This window comes from Falco punctatus (assembly GCF_963210335.1).
Source record: "Falco punctatus genome assembly, chromosome: 6".
Lineage (NCBI taxonomy): Eukaryota > Metazoa > Chordata > Aves > Falconiformes > Falconidae > Falco > Falco punctatus.
Window position 1 is genome coordinate 51,299,563 of NC_137585.1, and position 20,400 is coordinate 51,319,962.

General features: G+C 37.2%; 1 protein-coding gene and 1 long non-coding RNA gene across 6 annotated transcripts in view; one reads left to right on the forward strand and one right to left on the reverse strand.

Moving 5' to 3' along the window:
• The window catches only part of LOC308065402, a 220,065-nt gene that overhangs the window by 113,660 nt on the left and 86,005 nt on the right, over positions 1-20,400 (reverse strand). The gene's annotated exons all lie outside the window — the stretch shown is intronic.
• The window catches only part of TMEM117 (transmembrane protein 117), a 234,682-nt gene that overhangs the window by 83,869 nt on the left and 130,413 nt on the right, over positions 1-20,400 (forward strand). Inside the window, exon 1 of one of the 5 annotated variants that reach the window (XM_080391334.1) lies at positions 5,891-9,871. The exons of the other annotated variants lie outside the window; for them this stretch is intronic. The gene's annotated coding sequence lies outside the window, so the exon portion shown is untranslated. Of the gene's footprint in view, positions 1-5,890; positions 9,872-20,400 lie in introns of those variants that run through there. 5 annotated transcript variants of the gene reach the window in all.

Below are 20,400 nucleotides of genomic sequence, written 5' to 3' on the forward strand. Positions count from 1 at the left end.
ATTCTATACCCTGTTCCGATGCAGAGTTTGATTAGAACAGCAACTTTGTGCTAATCTATATGGACCCAACTTCTTTCTTTTTTCTGTAGCCTTAGGATTAATTTGAAATCCCATCTGTTGAATTGCTCAGCTACATTCATTGTTTTTGTGAGAGTGAACGTCTGTCTAATAGGAGTTAAAGTACATTATTTCTCTTTATGTTTGTAACCTTGAAATGCTAGTGGGAATGTCAACCCGTGTGATTCTGGCATCCTCTCAAGCAAGGCAAGTGATTGTAGGAGCCTGATCTTGTTTATCTCTTGTCAGCTCCAGGTGGTTTCCTTGCTCTATACCTGGGATATTCATTCTTACCAGAATTAATTCCTCCTCAGCCAGCCAAATTTGCAGTGTCAGCATCTCCTAGTTCAGACTCCAGGGCTATAATCCACAATCTAAGCAGGTAAGATGAATGGTTGCATAAGGAGAAATAATAGAAAAACAAAAGACTGAGATCACAGGAAACAAGTAAATAAAAGGTGTAAAGATTCAGGAATGGAAATATAAGGGAATCAGATCCTTTTCCCCACACTTACGTATTAATAACAGACAGAAATTTGTACATGGTGCCAGTTACTGTAAAATACTACAAAAGGGGGGAAATAAAAACGCAGTAACTTGTCTGTTGTTTTTGCCCGAGTCAAAAAAGCTCAGAAGTGTGTGTTTAATGATGAACTGTGAGGAATAAGTTAAATGTGCCCTTAAGTACTTCACTGATGGTGTTTCATTGAAGCGAGTTCAAACATGTAAATGGGCACAAATTTGTAGACATTTCATTCTTTTTTTTACAGCAGTTTTCTTAAGTATTAGTATTTGGTGAAATCAATCTCTATGCAATTTAACAACAAGTTAATATGCACTGTTAATGACTATCATCTATCTCATCTTGAGATTCTTACTTTATTTCCTTTCTGGATAATCACTATCATTAATGTATCTTAATGAAATGAAATGAGATAAATGTGCAAGGTAGGGTCAGCTCATCAGTGAATGTAAATCAGTGCAGTCCGACCGATACAATGAGCTCACACCTATTTACAACATTGCATAATCTTGTGCAGAGTTTCAGATTTAGTAAAATACTTGATGTTCTTTTTGCTCTTCAGTTTGAATCATAAAGCTAACATGTAGCTGTAGTTCATTTAAGTGAAAAACACATATCTGATTCAATGAATAAAGTGGAGTTTTGTTTTGAAACTGGCAATTCCAAATAGAATTGCAGCTATACTTAACTATTTATTTAATAGTTGACGTCTGCTTTTGGTAGTGAATAAACCAGGAATAGATAGTGTTTCATAGTGATCTCTTGCATTTAGTCATAGTGTAACCTCAGTTGGCAACTAAACCCCATGCAGCTGCTCACTTACTCTCCTCTTGATGTAATGAGGAAGAGAACTGGAAGGGTAAAAGTGAGAAAACTCGTGGTTTGAGGTAAGGACAGTTTAATAGGTAAAGCAAAACAAAACAAGTAATTCATTCACCACTTCCCATGGACCGGCAGGTGATCAGCCATCTCCAGGAGAGCAGGGCTCCATCATGTGTAATGGTTACTTGGGAAGACAAATGCCATAGCTCCGAATGTCCCTCACTTCCTTCTTCCTCCAGCTTTACAGGCTGAGCATGACATCCTATGGTATGGAATATCCCTGTGGTCTCATGGGGTCAGCTGTCCCCCCTGTGCCCCCTCCCAGCTTCTTTCCTACCCCCAGCCTGCTTGCTGGGGGGTGGGTAGGGGTGTGTGTGAGAGGCAGATATGGCCTTGGCTCTGTGTGAGCACTACTCAGCAGGAACTAAAACATCCCTCTGTTATCATCAACACCACTCTCAGCACAAATCCTAAGGATAGCCCTGTACTAGGTACTATGAAGAATATTAACGCTACCCCAGCCAAACCCAGTACATTTACTTACTGGTCTATTTCATGAATTCATTTTGAAAGTAGGTACTCAAAACTGGTTATAAACTTGCACCGATATTCTGAATTTTGCATTTTTTTTTATTCTTTGGTGGCCCAGAAATGGGTAGTTTAGTTATGTGACTGACTGATTAGGTAAAAGCTTTTAGAACTGTGCTTGTATTCAGCCTTACCCCTTTTTATTCAAATTGGCTTTGCTGTTTATTTTCAGCTTACATGACCCTGAAAGTGTAAGGAATCCACTTAAAGGAGGGCCAGTTGAGATGAGACTATGAGTTGTTTAAATCTGTGAATGCAAGGAACTATGCGGCTTTCCTTAGCTGAACCAGTTACTCTTGTTCAGCAAACCACTTAGCAACATGCTTAATTTAAGTGCACACTTTCTGACATCAGTAGCTTTACTAATATACCTGAAGGTAAGTGTTCTGCTGTGTCAGACTACAGCAGCCAGGATGCAGCAGAATTTATAACCAATCCAAAAAAAGATATTTCAGTACCTAATGGCTAGTAAAATACCTAAATTCTCCCTCTCTCTCTGGTAGCCATATGAATGCAGGGGCCAGTCATGTGTTCCACTCCTTACATGCTGCATCTTGTACTTGAACATACCGCTTTAGCGGAACCCTGCTGCATCATTTCATCTCAGTACTTGTTCTTGATTGTAATTAATAAACCGATGGTAATACCGTAGTTCCTGGGATATTGTTTTATTCAGATAAATTATGGTTTTGTTAAGATATTGAGTGTAGGTTTCTAAAACACAAAGGTTAGAGCACAGTTAAAAAGATAGTTAGTTGAGAATTTCAAAAAATCATAAAACATATCTGAGATTGTGAACTCCCTGTCTGTCCCTTAGAAGAATACCTAAGCAATTTGTGATCATAGGAGACACTAATACTTAATTCTTGCACTTACGTTTTGTTGTGGAGGAAACTGAATCTTTAATATTCTTGAATCCTGTAACCTTATAGTTCTAAAAAGCATCTTGAACTTTGATTTTATTTGTATTATTACATTGGTTTGAAGCTGTTAAATTGAGCTTCTGGAATTATTGACTATTACCAGTTTGAAAGTAAATGATTCCCAATAGGACCTGTTTCAGGGCTGGAATGAATCCAAGATACAAGCCCTCTGACAGACTATACACATAAATCCCTAATCTCATCGAGCAGGTTATTTTAGGGAAGCCTAGCAGACTAGTAACATGATGCCTTGCAATTCCATTAATAAAATCCTGTCAGAATAAATTAATGAATAACATAGCAATATTTTAGGCTTATTTTATTGCAGTGTAATGCAGTTGTTTAAGAACCCATTATGCAAACCACTTAAAGTGTTGTTGATGTTAAATACTAAACTATACAGTTACTATGTTACTCAATCTTTCATTTTAAAGTACTATTTATGTGGTGAAAAACATAATTTACAGAATTCTTTTCTGATGAATTTGGCTGTATATGGCTAAGGTTGCAGTCCTACTGGCACATGAACAGTGTGAGTTCTGTATAACACTGGCTTAGAGAAACTTGTGTTCTTATTTGAGACTTTAAGAAATATTCATTTTGATTTGTAATAGTCTTTCTGTCCAAGAATCTTATAACAAAAGCCTGTCTGGTTTATATCAGTCTGAAATGAACTTAAATGTCTCTACAGAAGTGCATGATTTTCGTATCTACCTGTATTAATTTGTGTTTATTAAAACAATTTAATATTTAGAATTGTAAAAGGAATGAAATTGCACTGTAATTACCACCATTAAAGAAGATTGTTAAAAAAATGTCAGGAAGAGGGGACAGACCAATGCTGTTGAACAGGAGTGACATGGTCTTGTTTCCAGAAAGAGAAAATCAGGCTCAGAATGGCTCACTGACGTTGATGTGTGAATGTAAGCTTGAGCATTATTCAGGTATTTAAATGTGTGCTTGCACCAGTTTGGTTGAACTTTACAAATCCATCCTTAGTGTGGAGTCTCTTTTAGAATACCATGTGAGTCATCTTTATATTGCTTAAGACCGAGAATGCTAAGGCAGGCAGAGCTGAATCTCAGGAGAAGAGTTCATGAACAGCAGATCTTAAGCATGTTTGTTTCTAGAACCTGTAAACAAATGAAATAAAAAGTCAAGGCTCTGAAACCCAGTAATAATAGTATCTGCTACTAGTATTTGCATTTGCTGTTTGGACTCTGGTGAATCTATTTTATGCTGCTTTAAATATTCTTTTCCATTAATGTTTGTATTGCCACTGTGAGTTTCTCCTCCTGTTGGAAGAGCTTGGTTTTTAGGAAGCTCTTCTCCAATCAAAGGTCAAATCCTGATCTGCTTTAGTAAGAAGCATTTGTTTTAATCCAAAGCGTGTTGGTTTACACCACCTACATTCTCAGAGGCAGCTTCACTTTGCTACTTCACACTTCTACCTTCAGGACCTTAGATTCTCAAAAATTCTGCAATGGGGGCTAGAAGTGTCGCAGACTGGTGTTCCACTGTGGTGAAACTGTTGCCCCCACCTGCAGAGCCCATATTCCTTTTGACTAAAATGGCAGTTTGGTCTGGGAAATTAACAATCTATTAGGCTAACCTCTTTTAGTTTTGGTCTGTTATTCCAGCACTGACCTTTAAGGAATATTTCCACTTTGTTCCCCAAAACTTCAATGTTTTCAAGTTTTCAGCCTCCTTTTCCTGTTTAGTGAGTTCATGACTGTAACAGATTTTTTTTTTTAACCATAAAACTGAATTGGGTTGAGTGAGGATATTTGAGGTTTCTGGTTGCGGAAAGGAGCAAAACATCCACGTTATGTGTCTTAAAAATTACTCTAAAAATCAGTGCAAAATGTGGGAGAATTCTTTGATAACATTTGTTAGGCATATGGGTGTATTGAACTTGCAAATGTGTTAGGAACAGTCACATCCCAGATTATTCTGAGACTGTTTCTTTTGTGAAGTTTGATTGTGTTAGGGGGAGAAAGTTTGCAAGGACTGTAGAGCTAATTGTTTCAGGGAAGTCAGGTGGCTTCATGTTTTCATCCACATTACAGCAATTACTATACAGCTTTTCACACTCAAACAATTTTGATGGGATTGAGGTCAGCTATAGTATTATTTTTTTTTTTTTGCTGTTGACTTTAAAGAAGGAGGAATGTAAACAAAATGGGAAGAGAGAAGTGCTTTACTTTCTTCACAGTTTCAGGAGTTAGGTACAGCTTTTTCCTTCATCCTATAAGAAACTAGCAGCAAATTTTAATAACAAAACCCACATAAACTCTTCTTCCTCCTACCTCTGATAAAAGAAATTAATTAATCAAAAGAATTAACCAAAAGCAAAAATTTAAGGAGGAGAACTTAGATTTTCCTCATTAAGAAGAACAATGAATCCTTACAGCTCAGATCCATTCAAACACAAGCCTCTATTTTACAGCTTTTACCTGTGTTACAGAGGTGCAAGTGCTTGCACAGGTATGTGTGCAGTACCTGAATAACACTGTAGATGGTTTCAATAGAATCAACATGCTGAAAAATGAGTACTTGTAGTGGCAAAACACCCTTTTGCTACTGCAATCCTGATAAAGCAATGCTAGCTTTTATTTTGTGTGTGACAAGTGTAATGTTATGATATATACTAGAATGAATTTCACATGAGTTTTTTAAAAATTGAGTTAGCACTAGACTTTGGATATCTAAAAAGGAATGTCCTCCCTAAAATAAGGATATATGAATACAACATTGTACAGATTCCATGTGAAAATTCATGAGAATTTATTAAACCCCACAAAACCTTAAGAATAACCCAAAGCACAAAAAGCATGCTTTGTGGTTTGAGACTGTTTGGCTTATACAAGAGTAGGTCATGAGGAACTTGAACGAAGCCTCTAATTACTGAAATGGAAGATAAGATTTCTGGTAATAGAGTGTTTAGTTTAAAAGATGCAGTAGCTGAAAACAAAGTAGGAATAAAGTGCAGATATTTCACAGTGGGATTAACTATTGGAAAATTAGATGATGAGTATATTCTCTGTATGTTTGCTTAGAGTACTGAAATCAAGACTTTCTAATGGATTTAGCCTCTTCAAGGAGGAGTCCATTTCTGCTGAGAATTACTATATAGAATTTCATGACCTGGATTATGGAGATCAGAGCAGATTGTGTTCTATGCTTCATACCCTTTAAATGTGTGAATTCACAGCTAACTAGTCTGTTAACAATCACATGCCTTACTTGTAAATTGAAAATCAAATATTTTAGTCAAAACATTGTAAGCAAATGATTTAAAAGTTAAAATAGGAAAGAAATTCAGCTCAAATGGACAGCATGCAGGTAAAGGCAAAGCTATATAAGCAGCAAAGTAGTAGTAACCAGAGCCTGAAAATAGTACTGCAAAACTCAAGAAGAATGACCATTTGTTTTTCTCCAGTTATAAACTTACCAACTATGAGTAATTTCACTCCATTAAGAAAAGACTGAGTGAGACTAGAGACCACAGAAAGTCTGAAATTACAAATACACAAGAATTCCTCTCTTTCAATACCACTTCTCTTCTTGGCACTTGCCACGCTAGTGTTTCATGGCTCTCATTCCAGTAAACAGTAGTCACTTACTCAGCCTGCCTTAAACATAAATTTATTTCTGCAGCTATGGGAATCAGATCTTGAAAGAACTACCTATTAATAATGCAGGCTTCTGTTGTGGCAAAAATCTCTTTCCAGTAAGGAAGCTCACTGTGGTGCCTCCACTGCCTGAGAGAAGAGAGACCAATGACTAACTTTTCCATTACTGTTTTTGTCTTTGGCTGGTGTCTTCTGTATCAGGTCAGATTTTTTTGCTTTAATGCAGCCCCGGCCAGAAGAACCTCAGAATGAAGTATATGGAATATGGACTCTACTTTTGCCTTATACTTCATACATGTTTTATTCAACTGACATAGTGCTTATAATTATTTGAAAATGTTTCAAAAAAAGTATTCAGGAATTCTTAACAAATGAATGAGTTTGCATTTGTACTGTTGGAAGATTAAAAAAGTGTCAGCATTCCAAATTTGGCCTGTCAAACATGTCATTGTATATTACTTCCCATTCTCATCTTTTGGGGAATTTATCCCCACACCAGCTGTGGGAACAAATGCTCCCAGTAACATAAAAGCCATTTCACTTTCGAGTCTCTGCCCTGGGGGTCATCTGAGAATATCGAAAGCTAACATTTGTTCCAAACCGGCACTGCTGGCAGCATCAAGAAAACGGTACTCTCTTGAAGGAATTAAAGGAGTTAAACTACTGAGTGTCTCTGCAGTCCATTCAGTTTTAGAGACAGGATCAACTTCTCAGTCCCATTCCAAAAGCAGTTTTTTCTGTCTTTGTTGTTTTGAAGTAAACTGTTTGCTTTTGTTTAATGAGGAGACACTTCTGCTACAAAATTTTTGTAAGAAGGGAAACACTATCTTTTTTAATGAAAACAAATCCCTGATAAGGGAGTGCTTCCAAAGCATAACTGTTTCATACCTTGCCTCTGGCCAAATCACTTGGGGTTTCTTTAGTTCCAGTTTGACTCAAAGAACAATTTTCTGTGTTGTGACTAGGTAAAACCTTGCTACTCATTTACCTGGTTTAATGTCAACCCTGTAAACAGTAATTACTGAGTCACTGATTTCAACAGAGAAAGATTTGCTTCTCATGTTAAGCAGATGGAAAAAGGGTCTGAAACTAGATTCTACATACCAGAGTCAGCAATTAAAAGATAATGGAAAAGAAATAAAGCATTACACTGTTATAGAGATGAAGTTTAATGAACATCACTTGTTCAGGCAAAAAGGCTCTATTTCTGTATTTTCTATAAATAAATTTTCATTTGAGGTTGCAGTTTTACGTCATGGTAGGATAACATTTTGTGAGAAACGGAAGCGCTGATAGCTAAATCTTACCTGGGAGACAGAGATGCATGTAACGACAAGCCAACTGTTAGGGCTGCGGTAAACAAAAGGCAGGAGGAAAAGGGATATAAAACCCACAGAAAAATTCTGTTCTGTTTTTCTTGCAGACTGAAGGCATGATACCAGCAGAGTTCATGTACTTATTTTCCAAACCCTAAGTTACTCTTCTGTCAGGAAAAAGCCATATGGCTAATGCTGTCTTCCCACAGGTACTTTTGCATAACAAGGCAACACTGTACTTGCTGTTACAGCCAGCCATACTGGTTGCAGTATGGATGTGGGGCTGTGCCAGACATTGTCAAGCCTGCAACAGATTACAGAGAATGAGGTGAAACAGTGTGTTGGAAAAGTAATGGACATGTATCATATCCACAGCACATTCAGAATCCAACTGTCCTGTGGAGGAGACCCGTATGTTCCTCATGTTTCTTTCACTCCTGAGTGGTCTGCTTATAAGAGTTCTCTTGGCCTTAGAAAAGCTTCCTTACAATGGGATGAATTAATACCAAAGCCTTGTTTTCCTTTAAGGAAATGGCAATTTTTAAATATTTCTCTTTTCTAATCACTCTCTCTTTCAGCAGTCCAGTTAAAGACCAAAGCCAGCCCAGTGATCATGCCTTTTTAACTATCCAAATGTATAGCTGTTTCTTTATCATTCTCTTAGTAAATCCTTGTTTAATGTGAAAACTTTGTAGGCTTTTCACTCCAAAGCCAGTTAACACATTTCTTTTTACTTTGAACTGTGTTTTTCTTTATGTAACAACATGATTACTGCCAAGAAGAATGTAGTTCATCTGAAATTTTCAAAACTGAGTGACTCTTTCATCGGTTCAGAATGCCTATCACAAAGAACCTTGCTACTAAGCAAAATTATTTCTGGCAAAAAAAGACAACTTTCACTTCAAGTTTAGATGAGCAGTTTGTCTTTGTCTTTCCAAATCTGATCAGTTGAAACTCATTTAAAGTAATTAAATCAGCAGAGCATGGAATAAACTTTTCTTTTGGAGTGATTGCTGCTGTCAGTCTTCCTGAAATGGGTCATCCAAGTTGCCAGAGAGGGCCGGGATATTGATACTGTTGTCCTTATGAAACCCTAAGCAGCTTTTCACCAAGTGGCCTCTTCAGTGTAACGGTAGCTATCCTTCGTGCTGCTCCTCGCCTCTTACCTGCAACCCTCGGGGAGGTCTGGAACTTTAGCAACAGTCTGGGCTGTGCTCTTCTTTTGAGGAAAGATCTCTGCTTCCCTCAACCTGGTCAGGTTGAAATCAGCCCTGCTTCAAGCAAGAGTTTAGATTAGGTGATCTCCAAAGGTTCTTCCCAACCTATATTTGTTCTATGTTTCCATGATATGAAAATACATAAAACTCATTCTTTTGCACTGTTACTTGCCTGCTTTTTTATTTTGAATAAAGAATCACCAGTAGAACAGTTGAATTCTGGTCAGTACAGAAAAGAGTAAAAAGCCATCAGCTTTAAGTGCTGGCAAATGACCACCCTCTAGTATAACGGGAAATGTGAAAACTGGATGTGAAACAGTGGAAATGGATTCCTGTAAGAGGCAGATCTCCTGCCAGCTCTGAGATACAGCATTTGGGGAAATTAAAAAGATGACTCACTGTAATGCAGTGTGCCTGTAAATTAAAAGAGACATGGTCACAGTCCCTTCTTTTTTCTCTTACCTAGCAGAGGGTTTTGGTTTCATTTGTAGTACAGAACAAGAAATGGAATTTCAGTTCACAAACTTGACAGACTACTGAGTGACCAGGCTTTGGGTGAAGATAAGAAAAGATTCTTTAAACATTACAGGAGATAAACTCACAGACATGGGGATACTTCTTACTTAGGTTTTTAATAGATCATCTACATTGTCCTATTAATGTTGAGATTTCTCAATTGTAGATTTTGAACTGAAGACCTAAATGTTGTAAACAACCCAGAGAGTGGACAAAAGTGGATGATGTAAGGTTGGTCTGTAGATAGGATTGCAGTACTTCTATCTAGATTAAGGTGAGTTGAACAAAATGTGAAAATGGAATTTTACACAGCTGTTGGTATTGGTTTTCTAAATAAGTGATGTTAGCAAATGAAGACCACTTATTCTTTTGAAATCTCTTAATTGTATTTATTTTAACAGTATGTTATTAAGAGCTAAATAGGATGAATGTAGGTGCTGGACATCTTTGAAAATCCTACCAGAAGTTTTACATTGATTCATATTTGAAATGTTGCTTTAGTAATATTTAAAGTAATATTAAAATGAAATCAGAGTACTATCAGTTGTGAACCTGTTTTGCTACTAGAAAGTCAGCGTGAACATTATGGAGGGATGACCTTGGCTGGCTGCCAGACACACTCCCCTCAAGTCACTCTCATTCTCTTGCTCTCTTCTCAGCAGGACAGGAGAAGAAAATAAGATGGACAAGCTCATGGGTTGAAGTAAAGGCAGTTTAGTAAGAAAAGAAAAAGCCATGCATGGAACAAAGCTAAAGAGAAGAAATTTATTCCCTGGTTGCCACTGGCACACAGATGTCCAGCAGCTTCCTGGGAGGCAGGACCTCAGCATACATAGCAGTTGCTTCAGAAGACAAAACGCTGTAACTGTGAATGTTCCTTCCTCCTCTGCCATTTATTGTTGAGTAGGATACCATAGAGTATGGAATATCGCTTGGGTCAGTCTAGATCAGGTATCCTGGCTGTGTCCCCTCTCAGCCTCTTGCTTATCTCCAGCCTACAGGCCTTTTGGGTGGTGGGTTGGAGAGGCAGCCCTGATGCTGTGTGAGTGCTGCTTGGCAATAGCTGAAACATTGGTCTGTTAGCGGCACCATTGTGGATACAGATGCAAAGCACAGCACTTTACGGGCTGCTATAAAATTAAATCCATCCCAGCCAGATCCAATACATACATCAAAAGGAGGTGTGTAGTATTATGTCTGATTTAATGATATGACCTGACTTTTGATACAAGTCTTTCTGGTTCACGTGTAAACATTTGAAAAAGACTTTTGAAAAAACACAAAGTGGACATGATACCTGACTTACAGCTAGTGAAATACTGATTTTGAAAAATAATAAATTTTTGAAGAAAGTTGTATTTAAATTTTAATTACAAAAATGGGATTAGAAAGTCCTGAAATATGATAATTTAATCATAGTCTACCTCTATCCAGTAGTTTCTATTGATTAGGTCTCACAGTATTTTACTGCCTTCTACCTTCACAGTGGTGTGTCCATTACTGCTTGGAAGTGAGCTGTTTATTATCTTTTATCTTCTTTAAAAAAAAACAGAATATTGATGTACAAGGCTTAAAAGATAGGTTGTTAACAGAAGAATTAAATTCTGCCTTCTCTGCTTCAGAGCAGGCACTTCTAGCCATTCTCACTTCTTCAATTGGTTTCAGAATGCAGGGAGAATTTTTGCAGTGGCTATTCTGCAGCAGAGAGAACGGTTTATAATTGCTCTGCAGAGACATTAAGCAACCTTCTGTTTCTTCTGCTCATCAATATAGAATATCAATTTCATTACAAAATCTCCCACATAATCAATAAGTAAACTAAGGAAATACTTACCGTAAAAAACATTGGCATTGTTCCTGAAGCTTTGTGTGCATCCAATATAAAGATTTTGAGGTATTCTTATTAATGACACTCTGCTTCAGCTTGTAACATGTGGATGATAACTTTCACACAGCATAAAACTATTTCCGGATCAGGTTATCATTTAACAGTAGTACTCCGAAATCTTAATTGCAGTTTACTCATTCTTGTAAAGGCTTCTTACTGGCAATGTTTTATCATGTTATCTTTTACACTATTTGGAAATGTCTTGTTCAACCTTATGTCTAAATAAAAGGTAAGTTTTTTTCAGTTAGTGGTATTTTCCCAAAGTGCGTATTTCAGCTTTAGTATCTCACTGGTTTTAGTTGCGGTTTGAGGTCTGTGTTGCACAGACATCTTATGGACATTAGACCTTCAGTCTAATGATCTCAACCATGCCAGTATTAAAACTCAAATCTATATTGTGTCATCTCATAGCTTAAGAACCCAACAAAAGTAAGTTTAAAGTTAACAAACTACTTCTAAATTTAGCTGAACTGAAAACTCCAAAAGATGGTTCATCTTATTTGGAGATGTTCTTGCAGGTTAGCCTCTGTAGGCAGCATTAGTGTGTTATTAACACTGTTTTGGTCACAAATCTAAAACACAGCACCATATAAGCTGCTATAAAGAAAATTAACTCCGTTCCAGCCAGACCCAGTGCAGATGTCTAAGATAAGTCAGATTATTTACATCTGTAAGGTGCTTATTTTTCTCCATTGACTGTAGAGAGAAGTGGACTTTTCTAGACGATCCTAGAATTAGTAGCTGAAACTGAGTTTGCTTTGTTTTTTAAGTCTGTAGTTGAGATGAGTATTTGTAACTAACTGACCTTAAAAATATAGCCAAAACTATCAAAGTTTAGTGTCTGGGTATCAAATATGCATGCGTATACCTCTCTCCCCATTGTTTGATGATGTGCTTAGTCCTTGGGAAAAATTAGGAGAATCTTCTTTGAGGATGCAGTTCACACCACAGTTTGTGTCTCTTCTCCATTTGTGTGCCTTAAAGTTATATTGCAAGTGATAGTGCCTGAGCAAACAGTTCCAGTGTGTGGTTTTGATGTGTCTGTGTTCTGATAAGTCATTTTAAATTCATTAAAAGAAGACTGTATTGTAAAACAAACAGTCTGCAATAGTTATGTTGTCTTGAAGATAAAATCCTCAAACAGCTTCTGACAATTTTCCCCCTTTATTTCAATGATAACTTATTTGAAATTCTGAGTAGTGTAAGGACCAGAAAATGTAGAGGTTAGTACAATAGGAGCAAATGTATAGCAGATCCAGTGTTGGACTCTTTCAGTGTATATCAGCCATTGGACAGTCAAGCAGTCATGATAAAGGTGTTTGCTTTGTCAGCCAAGGAGTGGAAGAACAGGCTGTCGTCTTCCCTGCGTTTTCCTTGTGAGATTCTTTGCCGTGATTATATGCCAGCTCTTGTCAGATGACTGGCCCTAGACCCAGTTGTTCCTTATATACTGTTCTCAAGTAATACAGTAAAGAAGCAATCTCCTCAATTTGTTAATTTGTACATTGCTTGAAGTCTAGTTCTTCTCCATCTGCTCTGCAATCTGCTGCTGTTATTACATTATGAGAGAAGACAACCAAATCCTCAGACCAGCTCCTGAGTTTGTCATGCCACGTTTTCCTTCCATTTCTTCTAAAAGGTACTTGTGAGCATGGTAAATCCCTTTTTCTTAACAGCTCCACAATTTCTGTATCTCAGTCTGCTTTCACAGACTTCAACAGGACTGATACACACTGGTCATCTTCAGCAGATAAGAAACGAAACATACCTGTTCTTTTGCACCTGTAGCTTTAAAGGAATTTCTTCTCACCAGAGAGTTTCCTATTTCATTTTGATTTGTCAACAGAGTATTGGCTATGTGTATGCAAACTGTAGAACTCGGATAATATTTTAAAACAAACAATTTGCAGAAGAAGTTCTTCAGAAAGTTCTTAGGGCTCATTTGTGGCTGTATCAAGTTGTAGTATCTGTTCTCCATGTGAATAAACTGTCAGTTTTTTTTGGCTGAATTGTTTCTGCCAACATGGTTCTTTGAAAAGCCTAGTAAGGCTGACATGTTAATACCATTTTCGGTCTTCGTAAGACCCCTGTGCAGTTATTTGTGCCATTGCATACTGGTTTCTGGGCTGGTATATGTTCTTGATTCCTTGAACAAACTGCAGTTTCAGTCTCCCTTTATCTGCCCACACTCTAACACAGCAAAGCATTTGTAAGCAGCTATAAGCACTAAAATAACATAGAAAACTTGACCTATTCCTTTGTTTGAAAATGAAGGTTTTAACTGAGTACTTTTCAAGGAAGGAAGCATCTCTCGCTTCTCTTTTTATTCTTGCGATGAGATTTGCTCTGCAATGCTGAGATTCTAGACAGCTGGGCCTTTACAAAAGGACTAGCAAAATACAGCTGAATCTAAACACTTTTTCTAAAATCCTCAAATAGGATTGTGACCACACCCATTCCATTCTGGGCTCTGGGCTTTCTTTCTTTTCAATTTTTTTTTGTACTTGAAATGTATTTCTGCATTTCTTTGTATACTCAGCTTGTCATTTCCCTTCCATCAACTTTGCCATTCCAGTTTCCTGGATCTCCTGCCCTCCTTCCTCCTCTTAATTACTTTCTCATATTCTGTTTCCCCTGTTGCATGTGGTTTTATCTGGTTTTGGCTGATTGATGGTCTCTCTGTGGCCCTTGTCAAATTCAGCGTTCAGTAACTTGGCATCAGCACCCACTGGTGGAATCCACGGAGTCTGTGTGAGAGCCATCAATATTTGTGAAGGACCATCTGAGCAGAGATTCTCCAAGGGCCTTTGCTCCACTTCTTTTCCCGCTTTGCCTATACACAATACAAAGATGCTACAGGAAACAGTTTGTATTTTAATTTAACTTTACTCTTAGTGTTTTGATTTTTCAGTTTCTCAATGCCAAAAAGATTAGCTTATGTTCTGCATAAGCAATATATGCCTGTGTGTATGGCTAACTTCTGTATTCTTCATATTAATATAAAATAACTAACATTTGTCTTATATTGTGGAGGATATTTAACAAATACTAAACTATATAATGATGTGGAGTTAAAAATGAACTGTTGTCTTCCTTCAAACTGTGTGGGGTGATGCATAGCAGCATATACTGTATTTTATTGAACTCTAGTAACAGGATAGGAAGAGGAAAATCTTGGCTGTTTGCATAGAAGTATTGTGTGCTAAATCCTTGGCTGCTTTAGCATTGAGCTCAATGGATGAGATCTTGGCATAATCGGAAGATACCACTTGAACTAGAAACCCAGAACAATCAGTGGTAAAGTGCCCTTTTAAACCTTGTTCAGACAAAAATTAAGTAATGTTAACTGTTCTTTTGGTAAAGGAATTGGGTATAAATAGATAAGTTTAAATAAATGTAACTTAAACAATCTTTAACCATAAATAAGGCCTTAGGCAATCTGATCTAATGCCACTTAGCCCTATGTAGTATGAGGTGTTGGATGAGTTCATCCCTTGAGTTTCCTTCCAACCTATTTGTTTTCTGTGATTTTACATGCTTTATTTAAATATTACTAATCACTTATTTAATGGATCTGTTAATAATCTAATACTTGGGAATTCTTCATCTAAGTCTCAAACTTCCATGAAGTCCTTATTCAGCAAACATCCCACAAGCTCCAAGGCAGGTATTACTTAGCCAGTTTTCTTTTTTATTAAACTTATACTACTGCAATGCAAGGTGGCAGGACTCTGCCCCACCATCCATCCATTCAGTCTCAGATGTTATCACCAACTGGTCTTGTTCCTGACTTGTTAATTTTGATTATTATTTATCATTATTGACAATAATTCACAGAAATAGTTACTTTAAAAAAAATCACTTTGGTTGAATCACCTGTTTTACAAACTTGACACTTCTGCAGTACTATCTACAATTTGAGCAATCATGATACAAAGTCCCAGATTTGTTTGGATAATATAAAATAGTCATTACAGGATCTATATAGTCATTCTATGGCAGTACAAGCAGACAAGCCAAATCGAATTCTTCATATCTTACATAAAAGTTAATGTGAACGAATTTTAAAGTAGCATTTAAAGCCTGTATGTCAGGGAAATCACCTTTTGGCCTATAAAGGATGTTTTCTTTGCTTCAGATGCTCTGACATGTCCCTGCAGCAAAATCCTGGAAACAAAAATGTCAAAATTAAAACTTATCACACTGTACTCATGTAGTAAGAAAAAAACCCCAAACAAATCATTTTAGCCTATTTAGCAGCAATTACGCTTCCCCAGCATGCATTTACATACTTCGATACAAATTTTAAGGTGAGTCATATTCTCCACTGCTTTAAAAATGGGCATCCGTGTGCAGGCTGCATTCATCTGTATTTCTAATTACTTCTCAAATTCAGACTTCATCTAAGAGGTTCAAAATACTGGTCCAACATTTGCTGTATTGAAGCATCTCACCTCATTGAAGTAAAAAATATATGGGTTCTTTCTGTGTTTTCCAGTGTTATGCAAAACAGTAGAAGTCTCCTGGTCCATGCTGAAAAGACAATCCTTTGGCCACTTGTCATTCAGCTGCTGGGTGTTGGTGGTTCCTGAAAATAAAGTGTTGAAAAAAAATCACATAGTCCTGGCTTCACCCAATCACTACAGTAGACCCTTGAACTTCAAACTTTTATTAGTCTTTATAAAGCCCTGAAATATTGTCATTAAATAAGGAAAATAAATCTATTAAAAAAAATAAGAGTAAAGTCATAAGATTTTTTATATTTATTAAAATTTTATTTTACATTATGGGCTTACAATTTTTTCCGGAGCCAGCTCAAATTCTTTTCTGTTATGATTGCTAAGAATCTGTCAGTAGAGATCCTTTGCTGGCATTTCTTTTTTCCCTCAGTTCCAATTCATTAACTAATGACATGTTGTTTGTGGATTTCTGGCATTTCATTGTTTTAATTTATTAAAAATTCTGTTTATCAATGGTTCAGGGAAGTTTAATAAGTTAAAGAATGATTAATATGTAAGTACTAGCAGATAATGCAACTTTACAAGTTTCTACTAAAATTTGTTAAGTTGCATTTCTGTTTTTGCTTTCCCACTTTGGCTGCCACTTATAAGCTGAGTCTATTCAGTGTTTTATACCAGTTGCAAATTGTTCTATTTTCCCCTTTCTGAATAGCAATAATACTGCAGTTACTAGTTTATTCAGCATTATAAAAATGCTTTGAAACATCTCTGCCATCCCTAAAACTGAAATGGATAGAAAGTAGAAAGCTTTTGCTGGAATTCACAAGTTTTAAATGTTATCAAAGCCCTCAAAGTGGTAAGGTTCCAACTACATAATTTAATTTTGTATATGTTCTGGCAATGATATGAACAATTTTCTTTTCTCTTTTTTAAATTAATCATTTTTTTTCTTGCAACTGCCAGTGCTGAGAATATTGCTGCACATCTGTCATTACCCCTTCTTAGCTGTACTGAAATGTCAGTGCTGGGAACGGGTACGTGTAAGCCACATCCCATTGTGAATTGTTCGGCCAGTGCAGCGTTGTTCAAAGTCATTCTTACCAGTATCTCACCACACTTAAAACCAAAGCAAATATTTATTTAAAAGAAAATATTTTACTGTGCACCTCTCTTGCTAAATTACTAGCCTAACTCACCCAAACACATTGCCTGTTATATTCCTTAGTTTCTGTTAACATTACTTTCACATTTTTTATTTTCAGTTTTTAGTAGCTATTTTTAAATGTCATCAAACAAATTATCTGTGTTGTAAGAGAAGCAAACCTACAACATCTAACAAAATACTAGATGGAAAACAAAAAAAACCCCAGACCCAAAAAGCAGTTGACAACATTTTCTAAATTTTAGGAACTCTGAACATATGTTTTTCTTCAGTGTACGTGTGTATAATTTAGCTTGCTGTTTAGCAACTTGCTGAAAATCAGTGCTAGTTATCCTTCTCAGGATGCATGCACCAAGGGCTGAGACTACAAACTTGTATGTCTGCAGTGTTACAGTATGATGAGTTAAGACCTTCTTTAAACCCTCAAAATGGGTATGCTCAAGGCACTTGTTCTATTTGTGATCCTGGATACCTGTGCTAGCATTTCGGAAATTTTACTGTAAAACTTTTGATATCATAGTATGTAGGCAAATGGAGTGAATTAAATAAGGCATGTAACATACCACCTTCTACTACAGTCTTATGGATTAATTGCAGAATTTTACTAGCCTGTTAAGAGAGATGCTATAAAGTGACATGGTTCTCTAACTTGTCACAATTCTCTTAATTTGATTGTCTGCTAAAACAATTTTTAATAAGCAATTCACTTAGCAGAAAGTAAATATTGTAATCCTTAACTGTACTATCAAACAGGCATGTAAGAGGCAACCCTTTATTTCATTGCTTCAGTAAAAGCAACTTATGCAGTGGTTATAGAGTTTAAGTGGAAGCATAAACATCTACATATAGACAGCTGCAGTGCCTGTGTTGGTGTGAGTGTGGTGGGGGCTGGTAAGGTGGTGCTATGGATATTTAGGTGAGCTTTCATCTACTAGCATAATAGCATTAGAGGTATTTCAAGTAACCTGTCCTTGGCTGAGTCATGTAATCTTTATTTGCTGCAGGAAGATAACTGCACTCTGCTGCTTTTGTTTTTCTTTTGCCTGACTAAACAGAACATGCATCTGATAATACATATCACATAACAACAGCAAAAATCCTGGAAAATTTTGAAAAGATAACTCATGGATATAATTGATTTTTCAAATTTATTTGTTGAATTCTTTCATCAGGCAGGCACCTTCTATGCCTTTTTCCCAGACTATGCTGTCTATAGGAAGTATTTTGTAGTGGAGTCTGTAGGGTTAATACAGCATTTTCAACACAGAAAATGATGGAGAAAGTTGCTCATCTGTGAGGGGAGAAATCTGGGTTCAATTCCCAACTCAGCCACTGTTTGGCTTTGATTTGTTTTGATGTCATTTAAGGTTTAACATAAAATGTAGCAAATCCTGTCATTCAAACTTGCTGGTGGTATGTGCCAGCACTCACTGAAGTTTAGGTTTTGCCTGGAGAGGCTGCATTCCTCCCCTAGTGGAGGTCCTTAGCACTTTTGAATTTGCAGATCCCTAAGATTTTCCCAGCAGAGATGCAGACTCTCACATCCCCTGGCAGTAGCCCTGCCATTATGAGTTACTTCTAGCAAATTCTTTAGAAGTAAGCTCTTGGTCCTTAGTCATGCTATGCATGAAAATCATCTAAATTAATGCCCTGCTTTGCTGCCAAAATTGTTGATTATGAAGACAGCCTAGGAAGACTAGCATCATTAGGCAAAAGTTAATCTGTATGAATGCTACCTGGTCCCTAATGAGAGGTCCAGACTCTTTTGGGACTGAAGTGCTTGACGGTTGTTGGCATAGAATCCACAAAACCCCACACAAGGAGCAAACAACTCCTACTGTTTCCAATAAAGAAGCTATATTAAGGACAGAAATATATTTTAAATTGTTCCAACTTAATTAGGACTGTACTTGTGATCTAATCACTAATTCTGTTAACCCCTCACCTAAAGGAGGCTGAAACACACATTTCTTCTCCTCTTGGAGAGTGCCATATACAGAAACCTACTGTCCTAATAGGAGTTGGTTGTCACCTTTTCTTATTGTGAGTGATAGAGATGCAGTTCTCTAACTTTGAAAGGTGTTGAATCAGTATCCCTTGGAATAAGGATTGGATCTCATGTGTTCCCTACCATTTAAGTTATGTGCATACACCTCTTCTACATTAACAGACGTAAATGCAATTGCTGCATTTTTCAGTGGGCCTTGTCTTATAGGCAGGCTTGCAAAACACTTCACAGATGGAGCTCCGCAGGCAAACCGGGTGGAGGAATAACCACTTTATGGGTATCAATCAATATAGGCTGTGAGCTAGAAGCCAAATGGCTTATTCCTGTCGAGAGTGAACAGCTCCTGTGCATGCCTAAAAGCAGAACTTTAAATGATCTGGGAGCTTTAAAAGCCAAGTCCCCGGAGTAAGTTAGGCAGCCCTCAGGCCTGTGGACTGATAAGCAGAGGTTTTCTGAATCACAGTTGTGTGCCTTGATTTCAAAAACTCATGTATAAATAAGTTACCAACCAGCAGTACCCAGTTACAGCATCAGTCTCAGGTGGTCTGCACTGTGCCATGGATCTGTCCTGCTATGGCCAAGCCTTTTTTGCATCCTAGTTTTCTTGTGTCTTGGAGATTAGCCTGCTGAGCCTCTTGTGGCTGTTACCTCTTTGACATCTTGTCAAGCGAAATCCCTGGCTCAGTGGCTCTTAATTCTCTCTATTCTGGTGTCAAAGAAAAAGTTTCATCTGTACCACTGAAATGTTCACCGGGCATGGTTAGGGACTGTGTGATTAGATGTTGTGCTCTCTGTAGTGTTTGTAGGTAGCTATGCATTATGCCATTCTCATTATGATATGCTAATTTATAGGACAGCAGGTCTTGTTGTCTCTGTGCATCTTCCAGTCCCCTGTGACTCTGACTTCACTTCCTAGCAGTAAAGGGATGGCTTTTCAGCTGAGCAAAGTGCTACCAAGTGTCTTATTTGCTGTTTTGTCATTTTAGAGTGACAAATATGGATCAGGACTGTATACTGTATCTGCAGTCTTTTATGTATGTTTTCAGTTATTCTCACACTCTCTCTGCTAAATTAAGAGTAATAGAAGCTCGTAGCACAATGTCTAAACACAAACATCTTTGCAGCCTGCATGAACTCCCGTGCTGTCACTTGCTGGTCATTGTTAAGGCATTTCACTTTGTCAGGTGCACTAAGGAAAGATGAGTTCCATATAATCAGCTATTTAGGGGCAATGCCAGATAATAAAAAACATCTCAGAAAAGCATGTATCAGACTGCAGATCATG